Source organism: Plectropomus leopardus, chromosome 5, assembly GCF_026936395.1.
Source record: "Plectropomus leopardus strain MGB_pleo_1.0 chromosome 5, ASM2693639v1, whole genome shotgun sequence".
Classification (NCBI taxonomy): domain Eukaryota; kingdom Metazoa; phylum Chordata; class Actinopteri; order Perciformes; family Serranidae; genus Plectropomus; species Plectropomus leopardus.
The window spans coordinates 6,991,941-7,016,533 of record NC_142180.1 but is presented as its reverse complement, the minus strand read 5'-3'; the positions used below and the strand labels follow the sequence as shown (position 1 = coordinate 7,016,533).

At 40.5% G+C, this 24,593-nt stretch overlaps 1 long non-coding RNA gene across 1 annotated transcript in view; it reads left to right on the top strand.

Moving 5' to 3' along the window:
• Nucleotides 1–24,593, top strand: part of LOC148189515 (uncharacterized) — a 50,196-nt gene that overhangs the window by 23,190 nt on the left and 2,413 nt on the right. Inside the window, exons 3-4 of the long non-coding RNA XR_015776577.1 lie at nt 3,870–4,050; nt 23,292–23,345. This is a non-coding gene — a long non-coding RNA (uncharacterized LOC148189515). The remainder of the gene's footprint in view (nt 1–3,869; nt 4,051–23,291; nt 23,346–24,593) is intronic.

The following is a 24,593-nucleotide window of genomic DNA, read 5'->3' as shown; positions in this document are numbered from 1 at the left end:
AGCAGAGTTCCTCATTATTGCAATGGAGACTGGTGATGGTTTTCCAGATGAGGATGCAGTCAGCTCTACTACTCATGGGGGCCTTAGCTTCTGGCTTGTTACGCAGTAAATAACCAAGACACTAAAAATCACCATGAACCGTGACATTTTTTTTTTAGGAAACACTGCCTCTAACTGCCCTACAGTAACTGTATGAATGAATTATATTTCCACATGTTTCATGCTGTAACATGTAACTCATAAAAGTCATATTAAATGTTTATACACTGAAAACAAATTCAGTAAAATCTGCAAATCTGCAAAGTCTTTAGATCAAAATGTGGTCCTGGTGACACCAACTCTAGCATGAACTTCCACAGAAGCCACTGTGCATATTTTACCAGGTGTTTGTTACGTCTGTCTGTGGACAGATTTTATCAATGTGATAATGTCACTTGTAAAACTGTGATTTCTTTAAATTGCGGATTGGTGTATTGAGGCTGGAGTTATCACATGGCAAGAACAACTGTAGTATGCATCATTGGCACCTCCTGGTGGAGGTAGTAGACAAACAGCAGTGTTTCGTATTGCGTGATTACAGAGCAAATCTTCTGCCTTCAGAATTATGATACTGACACTGCCACATGAAAAAGTTTACACGTTGTGGCTTAGCATTGTGACTGAATAAGGCTTTCTGCTACTGGTTGGCTGTAACTACTAATATAATACTGTGGATGGCATTCATGTAAAAGTGATACAGCAAATTAGCTAAAAAAGTATTTAACCTATAAGAAGCTACTTATTATTCTCACAAAATTTAAGCAATCTCAAAAGGAACATGACCAAGTACATTCGAAATAAAACACATTTGTTTTATGTATTATGACTTACAAAAATTCACATACGACTTCAGTCATCGACTTCACATGTGGCGCCTCCTAATGGTAACTGAGTTCATTTTACCAGGTAAAAGAGGAACAAATATCAAGCTACAATGGTAATGAGAGGAGATTTCAGGGCCATCAGTCTTTATACTGTTTGCATTGTTGCAACAGAGGTTTAGCAACTTAACAGTTTTGACCCTGATGACCAATTAATATCTGAGCCATAAATCAATGCCATGTCACATTTGTCTGCAGATGTTAAGTCAAGCTATAGATGATTATGTGGGGAGTGTAGCTTCTCAAACAGGTTTTAAGTAAACTGACATCCCTGACACCTGTAAACCTAATGTCTGTTTGTCCCACTAACTCTTCTCCTGTCAACAGCTTTCAGCCAGTTGACAGTGCAGAGAGAGGTTGGAGAGTTAACATAAGTTATGAGATTGGCCTCAGGCCAGTAATAATCATTAAACTGTCTTCTCAGGCACTCCTCCTGTTTTAGCTGCTTGGACTTGGCTGGAACCTGAACAACTTACTGTAACTCTGTACACTTATAGATCATGTGTGTGCCCCCACACTGAAAAGATTTATAGTGACCCTGTAATGAGTTCTGGGAATTATGTGAAAGAAAACCCAAATGAAAGACCCCTGTAGGGATAAAGAGTTTCACCATGATGCCATAGGATATAAGATAAGGTCAGTGTGTAAACTACCAGTCTGTTCCCAACATCACTGTGATATGAATCTATGTTTGGCATCCTGAGCGGTTTTTATGTCTACATGTTTAAATTTTATCACCTAATTATCACCATGGGTGTACATGACAGATCTCAGAGGATGCAGAGCTGTTTGGTGTATGTGTGTGTGAGTGTGTGTGAAAGCATCAAAATTAAGAGGATAAATCGATTAATTACATGAGCATGGACTTGAAGTCTGTGTGTGTTTTTCCAGTCCTGTTAATGAAAGGCTTGATGGCTGCAATTGTGACTTGTCATTAGGTTCACTTAGTATTTTGTTGCTCTGTCAGCATGTTAATACACATAAGCAAAGCAACCAATCTAGCTTTTTCAAACGTTTTCAAAAATTTCCAACCATATTGCATGGTCTTCATCATCAGATATAATTTCCTCAGTTGTCATGAAGATGCATCTGTTGAAATCAGTTGTTTTTAGTTGTTGTTAAAAGTTTCGCGAGGAAATCATGCACACATATCTGCATACTGGGCTTGGCTTGCTAGACGTCGAATTGGATTCATTTTTTCAGAAATGTAAACATTTTTACAGAAATATTGAAACATTTTGAAGGCATATTTAAATTATGTATTTTACTCACATAGGGATGTCTGCAGAGTGTTGATGATTGCAGAAACATGGGTCTAGACCATAGACTGTATAAAGTAATGGACTAAGCTACTGTTATGTCAACTATTGGTTTGTGGACCGCTGTTTTGAAGCCTCAAGTTTGGCATTTTGAACGTCACCATCTTGTTTTTTTTCTGGAGCCAGAAACGACCATATTTGGATGAGAGAGTGGAGATAACATGATTTACTGCAGATAAAAAAGCATGATAAATGATTTTTTATCTGCAGTAAGGTTTTGCATTTCAGTATAGGGGTCGGTGGTGGATTTGCTCTGTTTTGGAGCCAGCCTCAAGTGGCCTTTCAAGGAACTGTAGTTTTCAGCACTTCTGCACTGGCTTTACTTTTCAGATAGCAGTTTGATGCTTAGTCCAGACAGGGATCTACAGCATTTAAAGGACTCCAGATATTAATGTTTAGTGGACTACTGTTATGGGGCCCAGATCTTCTTGCTGTCCTCTCATCTCAAAACAATATGTTTATAGAAATCCACCTTTAAGCGCTAATTTTCAGCAAGTCTTCATACCAGTGCATTCCAGAACAACCAATGAATGTTTTGTTGATTTGGTGAAGTGCTACAGCCAGGTATTTGGAAATATGGAGGTAATGAGTCTAAGTTGGTGAATCATTTTGGGTTTTGGACATGTTTAACCTTCCAAACAAATGGCACATAGGTACATGTTCTGAATTAGTGCCAGTTGTGATGGGAGGAAGAATGTTAATGAAACCAAAGGTCACAACACAACCTTAAATCAAATTTAAATTTTGGAAACTGCTTTCGTCTCTCACTGGGACGTTGCTGCAGCAGCTGGAGAGTTGAAACCAAAATGTTTTTGTTGAAACTCAGGAGGCCAACTGCTGTGAGTCTAAAACCAGAGCTGAGAAACACAGCGGCATGCGCGCTATCATTATCACCGCCACTGTGCAACACTCTGCTGAGGCACAGAGAGAATTTTACACCACTAGACCGGTAGTAGGTGTGCCTACGTGTAGTTTTCTCCTTGCAGAGGTGTGATGAGGCTGTATTTGATTTCGGCTGCTCTGCCAAGACGGCTACACACACCTGTGCTGTAGTGATTTGGTGTGAAAGGCAGCACACCTGTTTTCAGTTTTAATCTTCCACATGGCAATTTGGAATCAGGAGTGGAAAGACAATTTCCCCACAGGGATCAATAAAGTATCATGTTATAATTCCTCTCCGGATATCTGGGCTTATTTCAGAACTGCAGCATTTGAGAAGGTCAGGATCATCTTTTACCTTCAGGTTCTGGTGGAAAATGATATATATAATGCAGAAAATTGCTTTAATTGCAAGGTTATTGAGGTCAGAAGAGTCAACTGTGCTCTAAAGTAACATTAGAGAAACACACTCACTTATATAACCTTTGACGTGTCTCTTCTGAAATTGGCACCTTTGTTGTTTTAAGCTCACCTGTTGAGATTTAAAGTGTCTCCTTTAAGTAAGAGGAGAAATCTCTTTTAAGTGCTGACATGAGTGGAATTCCAGTCATTTAAATACAGCGGGTGAATCCTTTGCAGCTCCAAAAATAGCCCCACCTCTGCGGCGGTCTGCACTCACACGCTAACCCTTGTCTGCATGTCTGCGGATGACTTCTTACCTGTATCTCATCTTTGTTTTCTTTCTTCTCAGTGAGTGAAGGGTGTCCAGCCCCCATGTCTTTGTATAAACAAAGTACAGGCTGTGGGTGAGCAGGGCAGGGAGGAACAGCAACAAGAAGCGCTGCGTAGCTGAGATTCCCAAGATTCCCTGCAGCAGATTTAGTCTCTGACAGAGGCCGCTGATAGTCGACATGCTTCATTTGGGCGCTCCGGTAGGTACAGCAATGTGTCTACTTCACAGCCAAACCCAAAAGTCAGACATTCCACATCAATTCCACTCATTCCTGCAGTCAGCACAGTAGGCACCGGTACAGGGGTTTGTGTATGGGGGTGTATGTTTGTGTGCAGCTGTGTGTCTGCTCAGGTGTGGGTGTGAAAGTGTGTGAGATTGTGCTTGTGCTTGGGCTAAATAGAAGACGCATACATTCCATCTAGTTTATTCTTCGAACAGTGATTACTGTAATTACCCAACAATGCGGCCCTCTAAACGTTTGCTGCCTGCTTTGTTGCGCCTCTGTAGAATCATACCTTTGTGTTTTGGAAGATAAATGGTAGGGGGCGTCAGTCCATGTAATCAGAGGCACACCTGAATACTTAACAGTGACAAACAAAAAGTTCCCACGAAGCTGTTTTGATACATAACGCAAGAACTTTGTTGGATACCTGATACACACGCACACACAGACATTAATCCAATACATGCAGTGCCTCACAGAGTTTTCATAACCGCGGTTTGATGAGCATAAATCTTTGCTACTTCTGTGTCAGCGATTAATAAATGAAATCTGATCAAATGAAGCAGCATATCCTGCAGTCAGTTGGCAACCACATGTTGCTATTTTGGGTTCTCCTGCATTCTTACCTGAGGTGCTCACACCTTGCCAGACCAACAGAGAGAAAAAAAAATAGATACATAATAATAAACGGAGCCAACAAGGGTATAATTAAAGTAATTAAGGAAAGAGGTGAAGTACAGGTGAAGTGCAGGTGAAAGGCAGCCTGGCACTGCCAGGACCTCAATCACATGCGAAGGTAGTGATGTCATTCTGGGTCCCCCTGTATCTTATTGCCTGGATACATGCAACATATTTTTTTTACTTCTAACCAGTAGCGTGCGAAGAAGGAATCTTTTTTTTTGTATGTTTGTTTTACTTGAACCAGGACATGTCCGCACTAACTGGAAACTTCCTACCTTTTGCTCTTATGTCAAAACTGCGGGGCAAATGTGGTCCTCTACAAGAGCAAAGTCTTGTTTTTAAATGCATCTCAAAGTTCCTAAATGCAGCACTAGTTGGTCCAAGTTCTCTCTTGGTCAGCCCAAATGATATACCCAAGAGCCCCTCTGATCGGTCAAAGTGCCCCTCTGGTTACTTCAAATTGAGTTCTGGTTTGCGCAAGCGTTCATGTCAGGCCATTCTCACAAACTGTTCCAATGTTTTCCAACAAAAAGTAATCCACCAAAATTTGCACATATTTTACATGTATTTTGAAAGGCTTTAATCATGTGACCAGTGCACTAATGGGAGTCAACAAGGAAGCAGTCCCTAGCAGTCTTGTAAAGAGGCAGTTTGGGGTGGTAGCTGGGACACAAAAAAGCAGACTTTCCCCTGAGACTTTCCCCCCTGCAAATACGTGCTCATGAGGGAATTTTGTGTCATTTTAATGCACATCTTCACAGTGTTTCCTTTTCTAAATTAACCACAATAAATCTACTTGCCTAAACATAACTTTGGTAAGTTTGTGCTAATTACATGTTACATATGTTAAGGACGTAACATCATTTGTGGTGAGACAATTCAAAGGATATCATACGAACTGTTCGATGAGGATATGTTTCCCATGTTGTCAGCCAAAATACCCCTCATGTTTTCTTCTGGTCAGCCCATGTGCAGCTCCTTTTGGTGCTATTTTCCCAGTGGTAGGCCCATGGACCCTTGACTGCAGCTATGGTTGGCCAGAGATTCTCTGGTCCATAAGTGACCTTTGCAAGTTTGCTTCTAGTTAAACCAAAAAAACTCTCTGGTTGACTAAAATGCACCTTTGCTCAGCTTAAAGGGTTGGCTCAAGTGCCACCCTTATTAACCAGGTGGCCCTCTGATCCCCACGTGCCTATTAGTCTAGTCATATACTCCTTTAGTCCTCAAGTGACCCCCTACACCCCAATGTCCCCTGGTCAGACAAAGTTTTCCCTGGGTTGACCTAAAGTACCTTGTCTGGTGGACTCATTTGGCATAGTGGTACATGGCCTCAGGGCAAAAATGAATCCAGTGAAGCTTTCTTTTAAGCATTGTTGTAACTTTGCATGTATAGTAGATGTCTGGCGTGCGTACTCTATCTGCGTATATTTATGCCGACTTTTATCCTTGACTTTTATCCATAGTCTGCAACATCACTTGAACACTTCTGGTGCCTTTGAACAGATTTTCAAAAAACCTGAGATCAGTTGGTGGTCTGCAGTCTACAGAAACTCAAAACACTGAAGAAGCTAACCTGAGTGGACCCCTTAAGCCTGCCTGTAAAACGTTACTGTTAGTGTGTGTCTGTCAATGAGCCTCCGCCATGCGGGCCACACAGACTCAATGCCTGCCCTATCTGCTGCTATCGTCCAATTCAGCTCTTCACACGCTAGAGTCCCCTCGCATGCCGAGCTGTGAGGCGTGGAGGGCGAGGGGGTGGGTAAAGAAGAGAAAGGAGCAATGATTGATCTCTGCCATAGACACCTCGCTTTATCGCTGCAGCTGATAGGACCTACCTCCATTTAGCAGTGCTGTAGGCTGCTTTTGTGTAAGCATAAACACAGGGCCAAATCAGTACCTGTGCCGCACTGTTTACCTGGCAGCCGTTCAGCCCTTTTCTGTCTAAACTTGAAATAGGATCCAAACACTCTACTCACGCATAGTGGTTTGCACGAGATGCTTCGCCTGCCTCTCAACCTACCGCGGGGCTCCGTAGCGCTATTTTTGCACCGTCTGAACCTTAACCGCCCCTCTTATTTCTTTTGATTGAGAGGTGGAACATCTTGCTTGGGGGCTTTAACTGCAAACATAGCACTGATTTTGAGCAGTTACCAAGGAGGCATACCACAGACAACCCCAACAAACACCTCACTGATTGACAGCATTAGTCTGTGGGTTATATTTAGATTCTCTTTTTCTCATCAGTATTTATTATCACAATTAACTGTTTTTAACTGGACAATCACATGCCTATATCCTTGACTTTTCGAAGTCCACAATAACTTTAAAAAACATATGTATGCAACCTTTTTCAGGCCATTTAGCACATTACAGTGTATATGACTGAATGTAGTATGAAGTTGTACAATTTTTAAATTCTTTCCAAAGGACGAAATAAATTTTGTTTTTTTACTGTAGTTTCTTGGGGATTTTCAAAGGGGTTTTCTAAACTTTTCTAGCATTTATTTGAAAGGGCAGATGTTTTATTTTCATTTAAAAAACTTGTTCTTTATTCAAGCTTACATTATGTAGTATTCAAGAGAAAAGAGAAACTGTAACATGTCTTGAGATATTTGTGGGGGGGCGGCACTTCAAAAGGGGCACTTCACTGAATCTGCACATTCAACAGGTTCTACTCCAGTTCACTCATCACAGAGATTAGTTTATTATTAAGCCTGTGAGATTAGTTGTATTATAATGTTGATTTCCAATTGAGAAACACTAAAGTCTAAAAGTTGAGATAATTTGGCTTCTAGAGCCTTTTTTCCCTGTTTTTTTTTTTTTTTTTAAACTTTGTGGAGGAGAAAATGATTAAGCAAAAGAGCCTGAGACGAGTCATTTATGAGGCAGACTGTTCTGAAGTTCTTGCTACTAAAATGTCACAATAAATTAATTTCCTTTGCAAGTTAGACAATGTTCAAGGGGTTTTCCTGCAAAATGTGTCTAACTCGTTCCTCTCCTATGCACCTGTTTTGAAATAGATGTGTGAAGTATTCTACTGTTCTTTGACTTCAGTCATTTCAACACTTCAGTCACAAGATCAGTGGTGGCTTTCGATTCCTTATACCCCTTTCCCACCAAAATTAGTGTGTGCACGGTTTTTTCAAACACAGGTAAACCAGGTAAATACGAGTGATTGGATGTATTCCCAGTGCCACTGAACTCCCCACTGGAGAGCAAGTCGGCCTCTTGTCAGCTGGCATGTGTGTGTGCATTGTCTTGTTGTGGTGTCCATGCAACGTCACAGACAGGCAGGAGAACAAGTAAACAGTAGAAAGCACCAGGATCAGAGGTCTTTTAAAACTTTTCAGTGGTTTATTTTCTTTATTTGTCTCTTGCTTATTCAGTTTCTCTTTCAAACTCGGTGCAGATGTATTTGAATCAGTATTTTAGCGCTGTTAAGGAGGAGACGGGTGGTGATTAGTAACAGCGCGTCATTGCATCTCGCCGGTTAAGGAGCTGAAATTACCGTGTTTATCCAGATGTTGTGTTCCCATCAATACTGATCAGAGCCGGAGCCAATAAAAACCCATGTCTACTGCAGAGTCATTTGGCCCAAGTGTTAATGCTGATTGTATGAATTCCCATGGCATAAAAAAGCCAGATTTTCTTCAATTTTCTCAAACTTTTCTTGTTGACAACCTCATCAGCCAGTTAGACATCTGTCAAATTTTGAATTTGATGAAATAGTTTCGTATTGTACATCTACATTCAGAGAGGCGGTTTCAGATAGACTGTAAAAAAAATCAAACCAATTCATAACCATGAACATATAAGACTAAATATCAGTATGCCAGTCTGGTAATCTTCCACATCTCTGTCTGTCTGACCCCTTGGTGGTACCCAATCTAAGGGTAGAGAAACTCTAGACTGACCATTTTTTCCAAACTCAAATATCTGTTTTTTTCGGATCTCTGTAGACTTTACATGGCTCACTGCAGGGGTAATTAGAAACCTGGGCTCCTGGGCAGATGGCTGCTGTTTGTAGTAAGTGCTATTAGATATTGATCCGTTGATAATTCATAAATTATTATCATTAAGGATCGGAAGTTTGATTTGGGGGGGGATAATCTCCTCCAGCTGACTGTGGGGTTATAATGTGTCCTGCCTCTGCTCCTGCATTGATCCACCGGAGCAAACAGCAGCTGCCTGGCTGCACAGCAAATCCCAGCACCCATATAATATAATATAAAATGTAAGCCACCAGAAAATGTCTGACAGTGTTGCACAATAGACAGTTGTCAACAGACGTTAACCAATATATGACAGAATAATCAAGGACATTGGAACCAGGACATGTCTGGATCATGTAACAACCCTTCAGGTCTAGGCTGTGATCCAAGCCGTAGAGGTGTGTCAACTGTTAGTCACATAAAACTGAAAAAGTAATGGAAACTTTGGAATCAAGGGTGCCGAAAATCTATTGTCACCCAATGCAAAAGTATTGCTCTTTTATGTGTTTTTAATTGTGGATGACAAGGAAGTAAGGTGGAGGAATAGTTTTATCAGGCTGTGGATTAATAGACAATAATTGAATTTTTGCTTAAATATGGTTGGGACTTTATGGATGAAAATCAAAAGATAAAATAACACTAGGTTTATGCATGTAATACAACATTATCATTATTTAGAATGAATGCCACCCATACATCAGCTGACAGTGGTAAGCTGTTGAAGACCATAGACTGTATAAAAAAGCCACCATGATGTCACCAATAAGTTTTGAGTCTTGAGGTGGCATTTTAGCTGTCACCATCATGGATTTTTGGAGCCAGAATTGACCATATTTGAACAAGAGGGTGGAGATTACCCTAATGCTAGCAGCTAGCTTGCTTAGCATGGGGAATTTACAGTCATGGTAACCATGATAACACTAACGCTAACGCTAATGCTAATGCTGATTTTCGCTGGTGAAAAACAGGTTTAAAACCATAAAAACAAAATATACTTTCCGTATTGAACATCAGACTTAGCAGAGAGTATTTTTATTTGGACAAATGCTGTTTTTTTTTTTAGGTCACCAAAACATTCCAATTGAACTTGACTGAAAACACACAGAAATAACAACAGCTATGGCTACAGCTATACTTAGTAAAACTGAGGTTAGGCCATGGCTAAGTTACGTAACTATTATTGTCATTGTGCTAGTGCCTCTCTCTTCTTCTCTCACTCTAAGCCTTAATAAAATGTAAATGGGAAGGAGGAATGTAAAAACGCACCCACCTGTAAAGTTAACCTAAAGGGAGAAGTTAGCTAGAGAGACCAAAGCCAATTTTTTGTACCAGGTTTTAACCTTGTATGATTTTGGTGAAAATTTAGGCATTTTAACATGTGTTTGGAGCTAGCCTCAAATGGCCATTAGGGGAGCTGCAGTTTTTGGCACATCTGCTTTGGCTTTATTTTTTAGTCTGAGAGGTTGCTGCTTGTTTTAAACCAAGTTTTTGGTGTGATTTTTGGCCCAATACCCAGCTCTCCTGTTTAATTTGGAAATAGATCCGGCCTTTGAATGTATGATTCGTTAACTCCCCCTGCATACCAGAGAAACCGGTTTGGTGATTGGGACAGCCAGGTGGATGGAGGGGAGGAAAAAAAGTTCAGAGGCAGAAACTGCAGCACCTGCTTGATGACTGTGATGGGCAGTCATGGGTAAGCAGCCTGATGACGGTGTAAATACGCTATTATAATGCAGCAGTGTGATTGCATTCTAAAGCTTTTCAGTTAAATGACCTCCAGCTGTGCACAGTGAGTGTCACTCTGAGAGAAAGTGTTTGTTCCAGTGCTGAGATGAGAGCGTTAACAGTTCACTTAGAGGTTAGAAGACATATAAATAGAGTCATGTGTCAGTGAATGGTGTGCAATTCTGTTATACTCTAATCCAATGATCTTCAATTACGCAAAAAAAAAAGAAGAAAACCATAATTGCTTCTCCATTTGGCTCGTTCATGTCAGGAGATGTGTCGCTGCCACACCACTCTAATTGAACTTTCTCTGAAAGGCGTTGTGAGAAAACAGGCGGTAACTATTTATACAGCTAAACACCTGACCAGGCATCTATCCAAACAAAAGGTCTTGAACCCAGCCCTTGCGTGCCTATCCAACCCAGACATCTGATTAATTATAGTGTGGCCGTAAAGGCGAAGAAAAACTAGCTGATGAAAAGTCAGTGAGTTTGCAGGCTCAACCTGCCCCAACAGCATCATGCTAGCCTGTAAAACTCTCCGTCACGCCCCCGTACCCCCCTCCCTGTCTGTTTCCTCCCATACGCCCCCTTCTCCTGCGGGCCCATTCGTGCAGACGAGGTAAAACATCTCCCTCGCTGTGTCAGAGCCCCGCAGGTGGGCCCCGCGTGCTCAGGTAGATAATATCACTGTTACTATAGACTGTGTTTGGGTTAGCTCAGAAACACTTTTCATGGCAGCAGCAGCAGCAAAACAAAGTGCTGTGTAGTGTGTGATAGCAGCGGGAGCTGCTCCCTACAAATTAACCTGTGGAAACACTTTGTCCTCGCACGAAACACACACACGTAATACCTGCTCCTCCTTTTTTCACATGAGTTTACATGATGTTCCTCTGGGAGCATGGAAAAAATTTTATGAGATTTCTAGGGATTTAGGGGATGTCTCTTGTATGCGATCCACCAAAGGAATAATGTTAATCCAAAACAGTGAAATAAGCCTTTAATGTCGTGGTGGTTATGTTATAGGACCGAGCTGCCTTGTTTCCAGATTGAAAGCATTGGACTGATTGGAGAAGTCACTCTGTTTCTAATCTGCATAGTGCTTGTGCAGGAGACTTTATAAATTGACTTTCTTTAAACAAAAGAGGCCTGAATAGCTCGAATGTGCTCAGGGCCAGAAGCTGGGATGGCTTCCATAAACAGATCACCCAGGTGGTCCATGTGTGAGAGAGGGAATGGAGCGCTGGTTGAGAGGCCTGCTGCTGCAATCACAAACCTGGATCTTCTTATTCCAGGAGCTCCCTCTGTCCCTCAGCAAAAGTCTGAACTTCTGCTGATGCCATGAGGATCTGATTCATGGTATTTACAGCTGTCTGGCACCAAATGAATCTTGTTGCACAGAGGAATTAAAGAAGACTGACTTTGCTTTCTGGGACACAGCACATGATTTTAGTAGCTGAGAGATCAACTTTCAACTCTGACTCGTGGACTTTTTCAAGGCCAGAAGACACACAATGAGCAGACATGGGTGTTTTTCAAAGGATCATAAAAATTTGACTTGCAGTAGAAAGGGAGCTGTTTCACAGCAAACTCTTTGTAGTTGCAGACTAATGACTATATCATCTCAGTATCTCAACATCAGTTGTGTTGGCAGATATAGAGAAACCTTATCTGAATAAAAACCACAAACCCTCTAAGAACCAGACATTTGTATGTGCTTATAGATTCTGCATATTGATTGCTTTACATGTCTAGTTACACATAAACAGTGTTCTCTTAGTGTTCAGCAGTGAGACCTCAGGCTACATACAGGCTGTCTTACCTACATGTTGGGACATTTTGTTGCAGACACTTTTTATAAATTGTCCTTATCTCCTCTGCATAATGAAATCTAAATTTTAATTTACAAGTGAAACTATTAATACTACAATGAGTAACAAGAAAATGCTAACAAGATAAATGCTAACATTTTATATAAATCAAAATGAGTCCATAAGAGAATGCAGCTTTCTGGTGGATGTGCATTTTATCTGAAGTTTCAGGACTCTTTCAGCGCAAACATGATTATAAGTTTGTTATTACCAGCTGTGACTCAATGTTCCAATGGCTGTTTTCATCGCATGAGTCTGTGTGTGTGTCATCCTACCTATTGTAAGCAGGAACTACCACAAAAGCGGGTTTGAGGACTTTGCCAGGTGTTTATATGTTTTATGTTGTGTGTGTATATATGCAATCACCAAACTTCACAGATATATAGTTGATATCAAAACGAAAGCCCAATTTGAAGATGTGTGTGATCTGAGCAAGGGAGCCAAAAGTTTGGGAGCAGTAAGTAGGAAAGGGGCCATTAGCCCTCCCTACTTTATGCTCTGGACTTTCTGTCACCCCAAACACTTTCAGTGGCTGGGAGTATTCACTTTGACAAACTTCTTCAGCCAATCCTGACATTAGCACTAGCTTCTGATACACAAATACGTTGGAAGTTAGACAGTAATGGTCTAAAAAATAGTAAAAAGTATTTATAATTATCATTTTTTTTGTGATGTAATCCTCCTCAACAACAATCGGTGGCAAAACAATAGTGGACATAGATTTGTACAGGGGATTATCATTCATCACCAACAGAACCAATTGATAAATCAAGCTTTTGCCAGATCCAGACAGAAAAATGGAGAAAAAGTATTTTCCTCTGAAAAACCTGCAGTGCATCCTTTTACTCTGGTTTAATTACTGTAATAAACTCTGTAACCGATTTAACTTTACCTATACTTTGCTAATGTTGGAGTTATGGCTTACAAACAGTGGCCGGCATGCTATGTCATCAACTGTAATGCAGTCCCTGATTGGCTCCCAACATTTTCAGCTACAGTGAGGGTCCCTGATTGGCCCAGCTGGGCCAGTGCTCTGAAAAGTGATTGGGGCAGCAGAGAGTCCAGACTGATAAGCAAAGTGAAACAGAATGTTGAGCTCATGTCATCAGGAAGGTCTTGCACCCTGTCTTTAAATGTAAATTCAAAGAATATAATTTAATATTTAGGCTAAAGAGAAATACATGCATCTTAGTTCTATTGGGGAATCAAAGTCAAACCCCCTGCATTGGGATTGGGTGACCAAGGTACATGCTTTAATGCTATTACTTTTACTTTTATGCTTTACATGCTTTTCCTTAGCTTCAATGCTTTCTAACAGCTGTCATTCTCCACTAATGTCATTATGAGTATATTACTTATATTCCGTCTCAGTTATCCAATAAGTTTCATCAGCAAAATATCTTTTGTCTTGCTAGAATTATTTTGTTTACTGCTTTAATTTGAATAATCATGATCATTTAGTTTTTACATTTCTTTAAAGACACACTGAATACTTGTCGTTCTAAACATGCTCTACCAATAAATGGATTTGACCTGACTTGCAAAAATAGGAGTGTCAGTGCCAAAAACAATCCCAAACACAGGCGCCTCCAGTTTGATCCACACCCAAATCCAATCATATGATTTTAACTTCAAATGGAGAAAGCAAAATGAAGATCACAGGTCTCACATTTTTGCTGTCTAGTGGCAGGTTTGTCAAACTCGGCATAAGCTAGTATTTCTTAAAAGTTCATTCCTCATGGGACTGACCATAACTGCAAGACTCTGGTCCCCTGCTTGTTTTTACTTTATGGTTTATATTGTGAGCTGCTCCAGACAGACGCAGGCCTTGCATTGCAGGGCCACGCCATAACGGCTCAATGTTTGCTAGATGGAAAAACACATTCCTCACACCTACAAACACCTACGTCACGTGACGTGTGTATTCCTCATTTTCAAGACAGGTGAGGGATCATGCCAATAATACAAGACACCAGTCTGCTTTTTGTAATGTTTAGACAGCATTTTACATAACTAGTGTGTTTTTTTGTGGCCTCTCTTATCATGAGTCGAGCATGTTTCATGAATGACATTGACCTGGGGCTCTGTTGTCCTGTCACCTGGTGTAAACGCAGCCCCTATCTTCTGTCTTATCATTGACCTGAGTTATAGTGAGAGGTATGCTTGCTGATGGTTTATGTACAGTAAACGTGGCAGATCACATGCAGCCTGGTCATCCACTCAACATGTCCAAACATCCTTATGCTATTAGCCGCTTGGCCGTGTTTGTTTGTAAAAAAAAAAAAAGTTAGCATGAAATATGAGGAAACGCAGTGACTGACAGTATGTGACTCTGGGGGTAACCCAGCTCTTGTTTCACAATGCTTAATAGTGTCAGGTAATAGCTATGAGTCATTGTTGAGAGTATGCCATCGCGTGTGTGTTGAGCAGTAGAGGTTAGGCCTGTGTGTGAGTGTATAGGTGCTATTAAAAAACTGGTTCTTCTGAAATGTTGTTTTGACAGATATCAATAGCACAGGGATCACCAGGTACAGGGGGTTCCCTCCACGCACACAAAGAAAGCTCAGTTTGATTTCCTGACTTTTATTTATTCTTGGGTTTGTTATTTAAGCTTAGGCTGTAATGCTGCCCTGATGAATCAGGTCTGACATTACTCATATGGGTTTGGATAGAAGGTATGGACATGTTTGTCTGTGGCTTAAGTGCTGTAGAAGTTTCTGTTATTGTTTTTGTTCTACATGTTCACTCTCTGACTGAAGCTCTAAAAATAACACAAAGTCCATAATTATGGTTTTAACCTAAAGCCCCTCTCCTCCTCCACGCCCTCCTCCTATTCTTCTGCTTCGCACCTGTGCTGATTTATGGTCCTTGTGAGTGTTCTCCAGGTAATTTACAGCATGGCAGTCTGTCTGTCAGACTGTGCGTAGCCTGTGATGTCTGTGAATTGATTTGATTGCGCACCAAAATCAACAGCTTTATGTCAATGGAAAGTCTTGCTGATGGTATGAAGTCCTGGTCCTATTTATAGCACCACTGTTGTGTTAGCATGAGAGGAGTGGCACTGAGGATCAATTGTCACCTCTTAAAATTCCTCAAATTGCCTCAGGCCACATTGACAATAAATTAGACAACAAAACTTCAGTGTAAACACGTTTAAACAGGGACTCCTTAAAACTTGGTATTACACAAAGTGTCTTACATCCTGCGTCACACAGAGTGTAGTGTGCCTGATGAGCATTTTTGTCGGCTTGTATTGGGTCATTTGGTAACTTCCTGGATACGCTAGTAAAAGCCTAGCCTGAAAAGTTGTTTATTAACTTTATGTTTGCCTTAACCCCAAGATAAAGCCTATAGGATACATCACCTCTAATTGTAACTATTATTTCTTTATTTAGTTTTTTTTCTGATCATGAATTTGCAGAGATACGTTTTCATTTTTGCACCTTTACTGTTGGAACAGTTGCAACCTCGACAAACTTCCTTCAGATGACTGCCGCTAAGTTATTAAATTTAGAGGTGGGGGGGTGTCTATTTTCTGATATGATTGTAGTATCTTACATCAATATATGCCCCAACAGGCTTATGAGGCACATTATTAATAATATTACATAGGTATGTAAAAAATTATAGCAAAACATGAATAGTATATTCTGTATGCCTTCCTACCTTTTGTATCTGTGTTATACAGTGTAGTTTGCAAGCTTTAGAAATAAGCTAGCCCATACTTTCCCTCTCAGTCCAATTTCTTATTTTCATTAAACAAAAATAATTCAGGATTTTTGCTCTGCATTCTTACAATGGTGCATTGAGGTTATCATATTAAGTATAAATGTGCACTCAGAGTGTGGGATAAGAGGGACATGGAGCTCACAGAAGCATGCACTGCTGCATCCTGCAAAACCACCCTCATGCGGGCGAGGTTCCAAGATTTTAGGGAGTCTCCATTTTAACAAGACTAAAGCCCCTGGGCACCTGGTAGCTCAGTTGGTTGAGCAGGCACCCCACGTACAGAGTCCTCACCGCAGCTGCTGCAGGTTTGATTCCAAACTTGGCCCTTTGCTGCATGTCATCCCCTCTCTCCCCCTTTCACGCTTAAGCTGTCCTATCAAATAAAGGTAAAAAGCACCCAAAAATGACTAAGGCCCAGACACACCAAAACGACATCAAAAAACTAGCGTAATGTAGCCAACTGTTGCCTCACCGCATGTTGACTGTGTTGTACTTGAACAAACGGCAAAGACTACAGCCGACAACCAACAAGCACATATATTTGCACCTGCGTGAGAGGAAATACCCATCCATACCAACAGGTAACGGTTGTCTGTAATCATCATCATTCAAAAATGGAACCTGGAAGACTGTCATGATGCTAGTTAGCCAGTTAGCACATTAAAAACCCAATCTAGTGTTGAAAGCACAAAACATATTTACTATGTGCTAGTAAGCAACAACACAAACCAGGACACAAACATGCTTTTTTCAACCTCATTCCCTCCTGACTGTGGCTTTTTGTTTATTTTCCTTTCTTGTGTTCTCTTCTTGTGTGCTGAGCTGAATTAGAGTGATTTCATTCAGGACATATTCTGCCATCTCAGATGCTGATTTATCATGCTGAACTGGCAGAAAGAAATCCAATGAGGGTCAATTGTGCGGGACACACCACAGCAACTAGGGTGATTCACACTCATTGAGGGCCACACTGAGCGACGGTTGATTATTGGCGTGGTGTGTCAGGCCTCAAGAGTCTCTCTGGCTATGCTAGCAGCCCTTTGAGAGTGACCATGCCAACATGTGGATGTTACTGTTATCCTATAGTCCCATGTGAATTATTTGAAGCATGTCTCCCTTTGATCGGAGATTGCTGAGTGTGATACCAAGTTACAAATATGGCTTGATGAAGATTTGTTGGAGATGACTCAAATGTTTTCCATGGAGCCATGTGCTTAAAGCAATCAGAGACAGAGATGAAACTACAATCTTATCACATTTCTCCTTCTCACCTCCTCTGCACACTCAGTGAAGCAGCTCCACCAGCGGCTGGCTGCTGCCTATCAGCCCCCTCATCACTGCTCTGTTTCTGCTGCAGTCAGATTATCACGCATGCGACAATAACGTGCCAGCATATGCGGGCATTTTCTGTCAGTTCAGAATGTTGGCACGCTCAACGAGGTATGTGATGTAAGAGGGGCGGGGCAGTAGATCCGATCGGACTGAGCCAAGCGGCCATAGTACACTGTGTAACAGCACAACAACAACACAGTCCACCAAACAATCAATCAGATAGTGTCACTAAGCTTTGAAGAAGCTGTTTTCTACACTGCGTGTCTTTTAAGAGCACATCAAACTCCCTTAGAGGTCTTAACACTTCAAAGAAAAGAGGAAATTAGATTTTTGTTCTTTTGATCTTCAAATTAAGTTTTTTAAATGACAAATGCATCAAGTGCAGATTCTGCTTTGTGTTTGTCTTTTCATGTTTTGGACTAACAACTGAAACAGTGCTGCTGATTTTTAGGTGCTTGTGTGGTTCATGTGACTAGATACAAAAAACATGCTTGCATATCTAATCTTAACATCTAATTTCTAGTCCAGTCTGTACCTTCATGAGAGCAACATAAAAATTTACCCACATAACCTATTGGAGCAGTTTAGGCTCTCAGTCTCAAAGGTGGCCTGTTATACTTTTCCTTATTTTCCTTATTTTGTTATACTTTTCCTTATATATCTCCCCCTTATATCTATCTATTTATCTATCTATCTATCTATCTATCTATCTATCTATCTATATATATATATATATATATATATATATTTGTATATATTTATATTTATAATGGAACAAGGTTGGATTGACTTGTTGAAAGTAACCAAAGTTTTGAATATTAAAATAATCCCTGTGAGGAAAAAACCTCAATCTTCACATCTCTCTGAATACTCTCTTTCCAACTGTTTTTTTCTACTTTTGAGACAAGCTGATGTCAGATCAGGATGGATTTCTATATATTAACATCTGCGCCACAGGGGGCGCAGATGTTTCCCTTATTACCTACATTGCTACATTTAGCTAGATGCTAACACCAGGGAAACATCTTGGCTGCCGATGTTGTTCATTTCTCTGCAATTTCAGATTATAATCCTGCTGTAACATGTACGGTTATGAAGATTTTGGTTTAGAGGCTTTTATTGATGTTTTTTCACAGTTTAAAGTGCCACTATACTCTGTTACAGTTATTCCCTGGCTGCAAGCATACTGCTACATGTAGCTAGGTGTCCCAGCCAACCCTACCCATTGTCCTAACTGTCCTGGGGTGGCAGAATTTTGGGAGGATTCACTCCTTGTATATTTTACAAAATTGTACCTTTCACATTTGAGTTAGGTTTAAAAAAACTTTGTCCGTAGATTCCTGTATCTGATTAGGGATCAAATTATTTGTATTATTGTTAACGCACTTTGTGACAAATAGAAGATCATTTCATGTTGATACAAAAATGTCACAACCGACAACACTCTACCATAACTTAGCTTTTGTTAAAAAAAGAATAAAAATCACACAATGTGTCACTGACCATTGTTAATCATTGTTATGTGTCATTGTATTCATTAGTACTGATTCACAAGTGCCTAAAATTTCCCGCATACCACGGAGTGTTTACAAAAATAGACATTGTAACATGAAATCTGCGGTTTAATCAAGGAAATAAAACATAGAAGATGAACTAAGTGGATGGAGACCTCACAGCATGCCAGCACTATCTTATCATCCTTTGTCACTATAAAACAGCTAAACTTTATTTTTTTAGTTGACCAGTGTTTCCATGTAATCTGTCACTGTTTTGGTGAGTTTACTTTGTAGGGACAAACATGTAAGAACTGGAGGAACCCTGCGCAGGACAAAAACCTAGGTGGAGGAATGTCCCGTTGAAATGGCACAAAACCTCAACTTTAACGTCATCTGTACATATGTTACAGTCATGTTCCATCTGTAGTAAAAAACACACACATTCTCTGCGCAGCACACAGGTGCGTGAGAATTTTTTACACTTGATTAAATGAGCTATGCTCCCAGATCAGATAAGCCTTATCAGATTTGTGCTTGAGTCGTTCTGTATAAACATCCAAGATAATCTGTATGTGTGTTTGTCCCTGGGCACACACACACACACACACACACACACACACACACACACACACACAAAAAAAAAGTGTGCAGAATATGTGGTTGCATGTTTATGTAGGACAGATCTCAGAACAGGAGCTCAGGTTTAAACCCAAACAGGGCAGTAAATTTGAGCTGGCAGACTGCCTGCGAGGTGACCGGGACTGTGACTGACAGGCTATCCAAACTCACCTGAGCCTGTCTCCCAGGTGTGATCACACTGGGCTCATCCACATGGTCGAGGCCAGGTGCATACCCCACATTGTTGTGTGCTGTGTCTTAGTGTCAGAGCTCACAGAGCATGTGTTAATCCTGCAGGTATTTGCAATAAATTGTCCCTGAAGGGCAAATATCCTTGAGCTTTTCACTCAAGAGCTCTGCTGAAGATTGATCCAGCAGACTATTCTGGCTGCACATGGAATCTTAGATATTTCTGGAGCAAAAAAACACATCACAAATGTCTACTTTGTTGTATTACGACAGCTAAGTAGACACCGATTGACAGCTTTGGATCTTGAATGCTTTATATTTTCTGAAAGGAATCTGCCAAAGGGGTGAAATCATTTCACTCAGTGCCAATACTTCTCAGCTTGTTTCGAGGATTTTCATCATTGGTGTATGTCTACCAAATCAGAAGTCCAGAACATGCTTCTTTATGTGTACTTAGATTACGTAAATGGATGTCATTTAGAGACATGTTTCCCGGCATTTGTTCTGTATTATTTTATACATTTTAAGTGTAATGTTAAAAAAATGTCCAATTCAGTTTTGTTTCAAACCAGCCTGGTCTCAGAGAAATATATGGAATTACAACAACCTCTTAAAACCACATTACATGGTGGTGGCAGCACGTTGTGTTAAAATGACATGCCGTGAAAATAATGCCAGTGGAAACTCAATAAGGATCCTTTGTCATGGTGGACACACTAACTCCCTGATTCAACAATGTCACGCAGTGTTATGACCCCATAGGTAGTATAAAGAGCGAGAAAGTTCACGTAGTGAAACCATGTTGAAGTGGTGGACGTGTCAAACAAGCTCAAGACTTTCACCCAGTAGACCAGTGAAACTAAAAGTCACCACTGACTTATTATAACTTTACATGCTTACTTTATGTGAGTACATCTCGTATCGCACTAGCAAGAAGTTATGTGATGTAGCATGCTAGACCAGCATGTAGTTTTAACATATCATGTGCCACCACCATGTAATACAGTGTTAAGAGGTCATTTCCTGAATTTCAGTGAGGTCAAGTTGTTCCAAACCCATCTTCTTACAGGAACTCGAATCAGCTTGCTTGAATTGCAAGGTTGTGTATTGCATTGTTGAGTTTTTGGAGGCGTGACCTTCCCAGAACACCTGTCATTGCAGAGATCTGCAGAGACAGACTGCTTACACACAAACACATAATTCCTCTTTTTGCATAAGCTTTAGTTGTGTTCTGATAAAGACTATGCACAGCAGCTCAACCTGGGGTATTGCACCCTTTTTAACCCACATTGCCACAGTATAAGTTCAAATGATCATAACTTTAACCCTTTTCACCTGATTTTCTAAAGTGTGTCAGGTATGACTACAGTTAAAGCTTTCAGACAGAGAAGATTTCTCCTAGTTCCTGGGATGTAAATACTCTGTACTGGCTTAATTTAGCATGAATTTACCAGGCCTAGTTAATAAATCGTTTGATGACTCATCATAAGTTATATTTAACACATTATAGAGGAGGTGCCCTGTCTGGCACAGAACAACAGAAGGTATATTTACAGTTTACTGAGATAAAATAAAAGGCTTATTCATTTTCAGGGGAAACAGGAGTGGGGCCACATCTCTTTTAATGAGTGAGGCATTTAGTACCTACATTAATAACGTTAATGTAGGTACTAAATACATTAATAATACATTAATAATAATAATAAGGGTGAGATGTGTCAGGATCTGTCTCAGCTCAGCAGGTGATTGATTCATCACATCATTTGATGAGGAAACAGGAAAACCAAAAGGGTTTTTAAAGGGTGGGAAAAGCCTTACAGCCTTTGCTAACCTGTTCCCAGAGGGAAACCCTGTCAGCACTGAGGTCACTGTGACAAATCCAGATGCAGCTCAGACACCGAGTGACAATGTTACTGCTTCACTCTTTACTTTATCTTCATGATCTCCTGTACAATGTGCCCCTTCTAATAGTCTAATTTGGTGTTTTATGCCACTGACCAAACAATATTCCTTTTTCCTTTTTCGTTGCCATGCTCACACAAAAACACACATCACTTTTAGCTGCAGCAGTTGCTGCAGCCAGTTTCCTCCTGACGTATGCAGGCTCAGGCTGGAACACAGAGCCAGACATTCTTCCGTCCTTTCGAATGACGGCCCATGTCTAACGCTGCAGCTCTGAGGAGCGAAACAGAGTGACGCACGACACAAAGACTCACCTGCTTCGCTGGTTGATGTTATTGTTTTCTTTTAGGGCAGAGTATGTTTCACTGCCAGCCAAGTACTGAGGATTAGTTATGCTGCAGCCAGCATCTGTCATCTGTCTTTATGTACTAAAAGTAGAATTACTCCTGAGGAATTGCCCCTTTCAGACTGAGATGTAGTAATATAGAAACAATATAGATACTCCATACACTCCATGGCTACCACTCTTCTTATACTGAAAAAGTAGAAAGTTGGTTGAATTGAAAATATTTAAGTAAAATACCTGTATCTGTTCATAATTACTTTCAAAATTGTGTTCTGTAGGAAAGTGTATTCGGTTTTGTTAACCTCTGGTGTGTGTGTTTGTGTGTGCGCACACAGGCATGTGTTTGTGTACTCAAATGGAAGATTATCTCATCCTGATTAAGAAAACTGGAGAGCACCTGCCAAAATACTGGTTACTTTGGTACATACCAAAAAAAGTGTGTGTGCACATGTGTGTGTATGTGTGTGTTTTGTTGTCTGCCAGCGTGATAAGCAGATAAGATAAGTAACATGTAAGCAGAGTCATGCCGGTAGCAGGCAAGTCGCACGCCATGAGCTCCTCTAACCTCAAACACATCTTCTTTCCCGTCACTTTTCCTCATGCACCCATTTTCTGCCACAGAAATGTGTGTGCATGCATGCTTTCAACCCTCACATAAGTGTGCATATGTGTGTGTGCAGTCATGTGGTGTCTAGCATGAGAAACACAGCAGGGGTTTTGCTCTGTCGCTCTGCAGAGTGACAGAGGGGGGAGCGAGGAGGGCCAAGCTGTGATAACAAACTCCATTCACTTTAGAAATAACAACACAGCACTTAGAGTAAACCGCGGGCTCTTTTCCTCTGGGAGCCACTGATCTGCCTGAGCAAAGAACTCAACTCATTTACTGTCATTAGCTGTTACATCACAGGATGGAGCCCTGGCTCGGCCTCCAACTGGATCGCTTATCTTCTCATTTGCACTTTGCACTCACGGACACTCCCGCTTGTGCTCATGCGCACATGCCCAAAAACATTACACAAAGTATGCTATTATGCTACTTGGATCTGATCCTTTTGAATTTAAAATATTTTACCCCCCCCCCAAAGATTGTATATATCTATATATATATATCTATATATATATATATATATATATATATATATATATATATATACACATATATACATATATATCGGAGTCATGTTTTAGCTTGTCAGGCAGCAGAGGCACAACATATATGTGGTAAATGTCATGTAGGATTATGGTTATAAACTCAAAATGCTATTTCTAATAAATTCAAACTGTTGATGCAATAAGTCTGTCTTCTCACCACCAACACTTCTTTTTGTGTTTGATAGGATCATAACACAGGCAGCTCAACTTGGAAGCAAACGCGAGTTCCTGCAGTGATGGTGAGTGATATTTCCCTGCCCCATCCAGTTTGCTTAAGCTATTTTAATGAAATTTGGTACAAATTTGTACTTTATCTTATCAGAAATTACTTAACTTTACTGTGAAAAAAAATATGCATATGGTGCCTGTTATGTGCCTGTTAATGTACACCTGTCAAAAATGTAGGCTATTTTTGTCAGAACACCACTTTTTTTGACAGTGTTCATGGTCTAACACTCCATGTAGTTTGATATGATTAACATGAGGTCAGACCTCAACTGTGCTCAGGTTGTGTCAACACCAAACACTGAAAGGCATACTAACTGGACTTTAAGGTTGTCTCTACACCCTGACCAGAGTTTACACAGAAATGAGTAAGTTAAGATAGTGCCAGTGTAGTGATAAAATAGTGCTGGTTCACGGGTAGACAACAGCAAAAAGAGGACAGAGCTTGGCACTCACCTCTTTTTATGCAACCTCTTTTTTGTAAATCAACACTTGTGGCACATATTGCTTTCTTCAGGACCCTCACGTTCTATAGAGCACTGTATAGAACTCATAGGGACCATCATTTCAATGTTTTTCTGTTCATGACAGACATAAAAACCCTCATCTGGTAGGCTATAAATGAGCAGAAAAAAAAAACAATTACATAACAACAACAACATTAAGTGTTTTGGCTAGCTTTATGGCTGTTACAGATGTTTGTCTTATATTCTTTGTCAGTTCCGTGTCGATGGCTACAAAGTAGATATAAAAAGAATACCTTGCCACAAAATTACCATTTTTAAATCCTTAAGTTGTACTGTTTACTTAAATTTGTGAAGAAAACCTTGCTTTTCTCGCACGCCTCCACTGAAAATGGCTAACACATCGAGTCAAATCAAGTCACCTTTATTTATATAGTACGTTGGCCGACAAGTGCAAACGCGCTGCATATACAGACAGGCGCTGCAAATACAGAAACGCGCTGCAATTAGAGAAACACGCTGCATATCGGAAAACAGATGCAAAGCGAAAACGCTACAAATACAGAAACGCGCTGCAAATAAGAAAACAAATGCAAAAAGAAAACGCCGCATATTCAGTCAGTCAGGGGCAGTGCTGAGCTTCCACCTGAGAGACAGAGATTTACATGATGTTAGCATGCTAGAGACTTTGAGTTCTACAAGAGTAGTGTATCTGTAGTGGTAATGTTAGCTAACGTTACTGTAACTAACGTTACTTTCCGGGAGACCCCAGGGATTTGATTGCATTTAAGGTTAGTT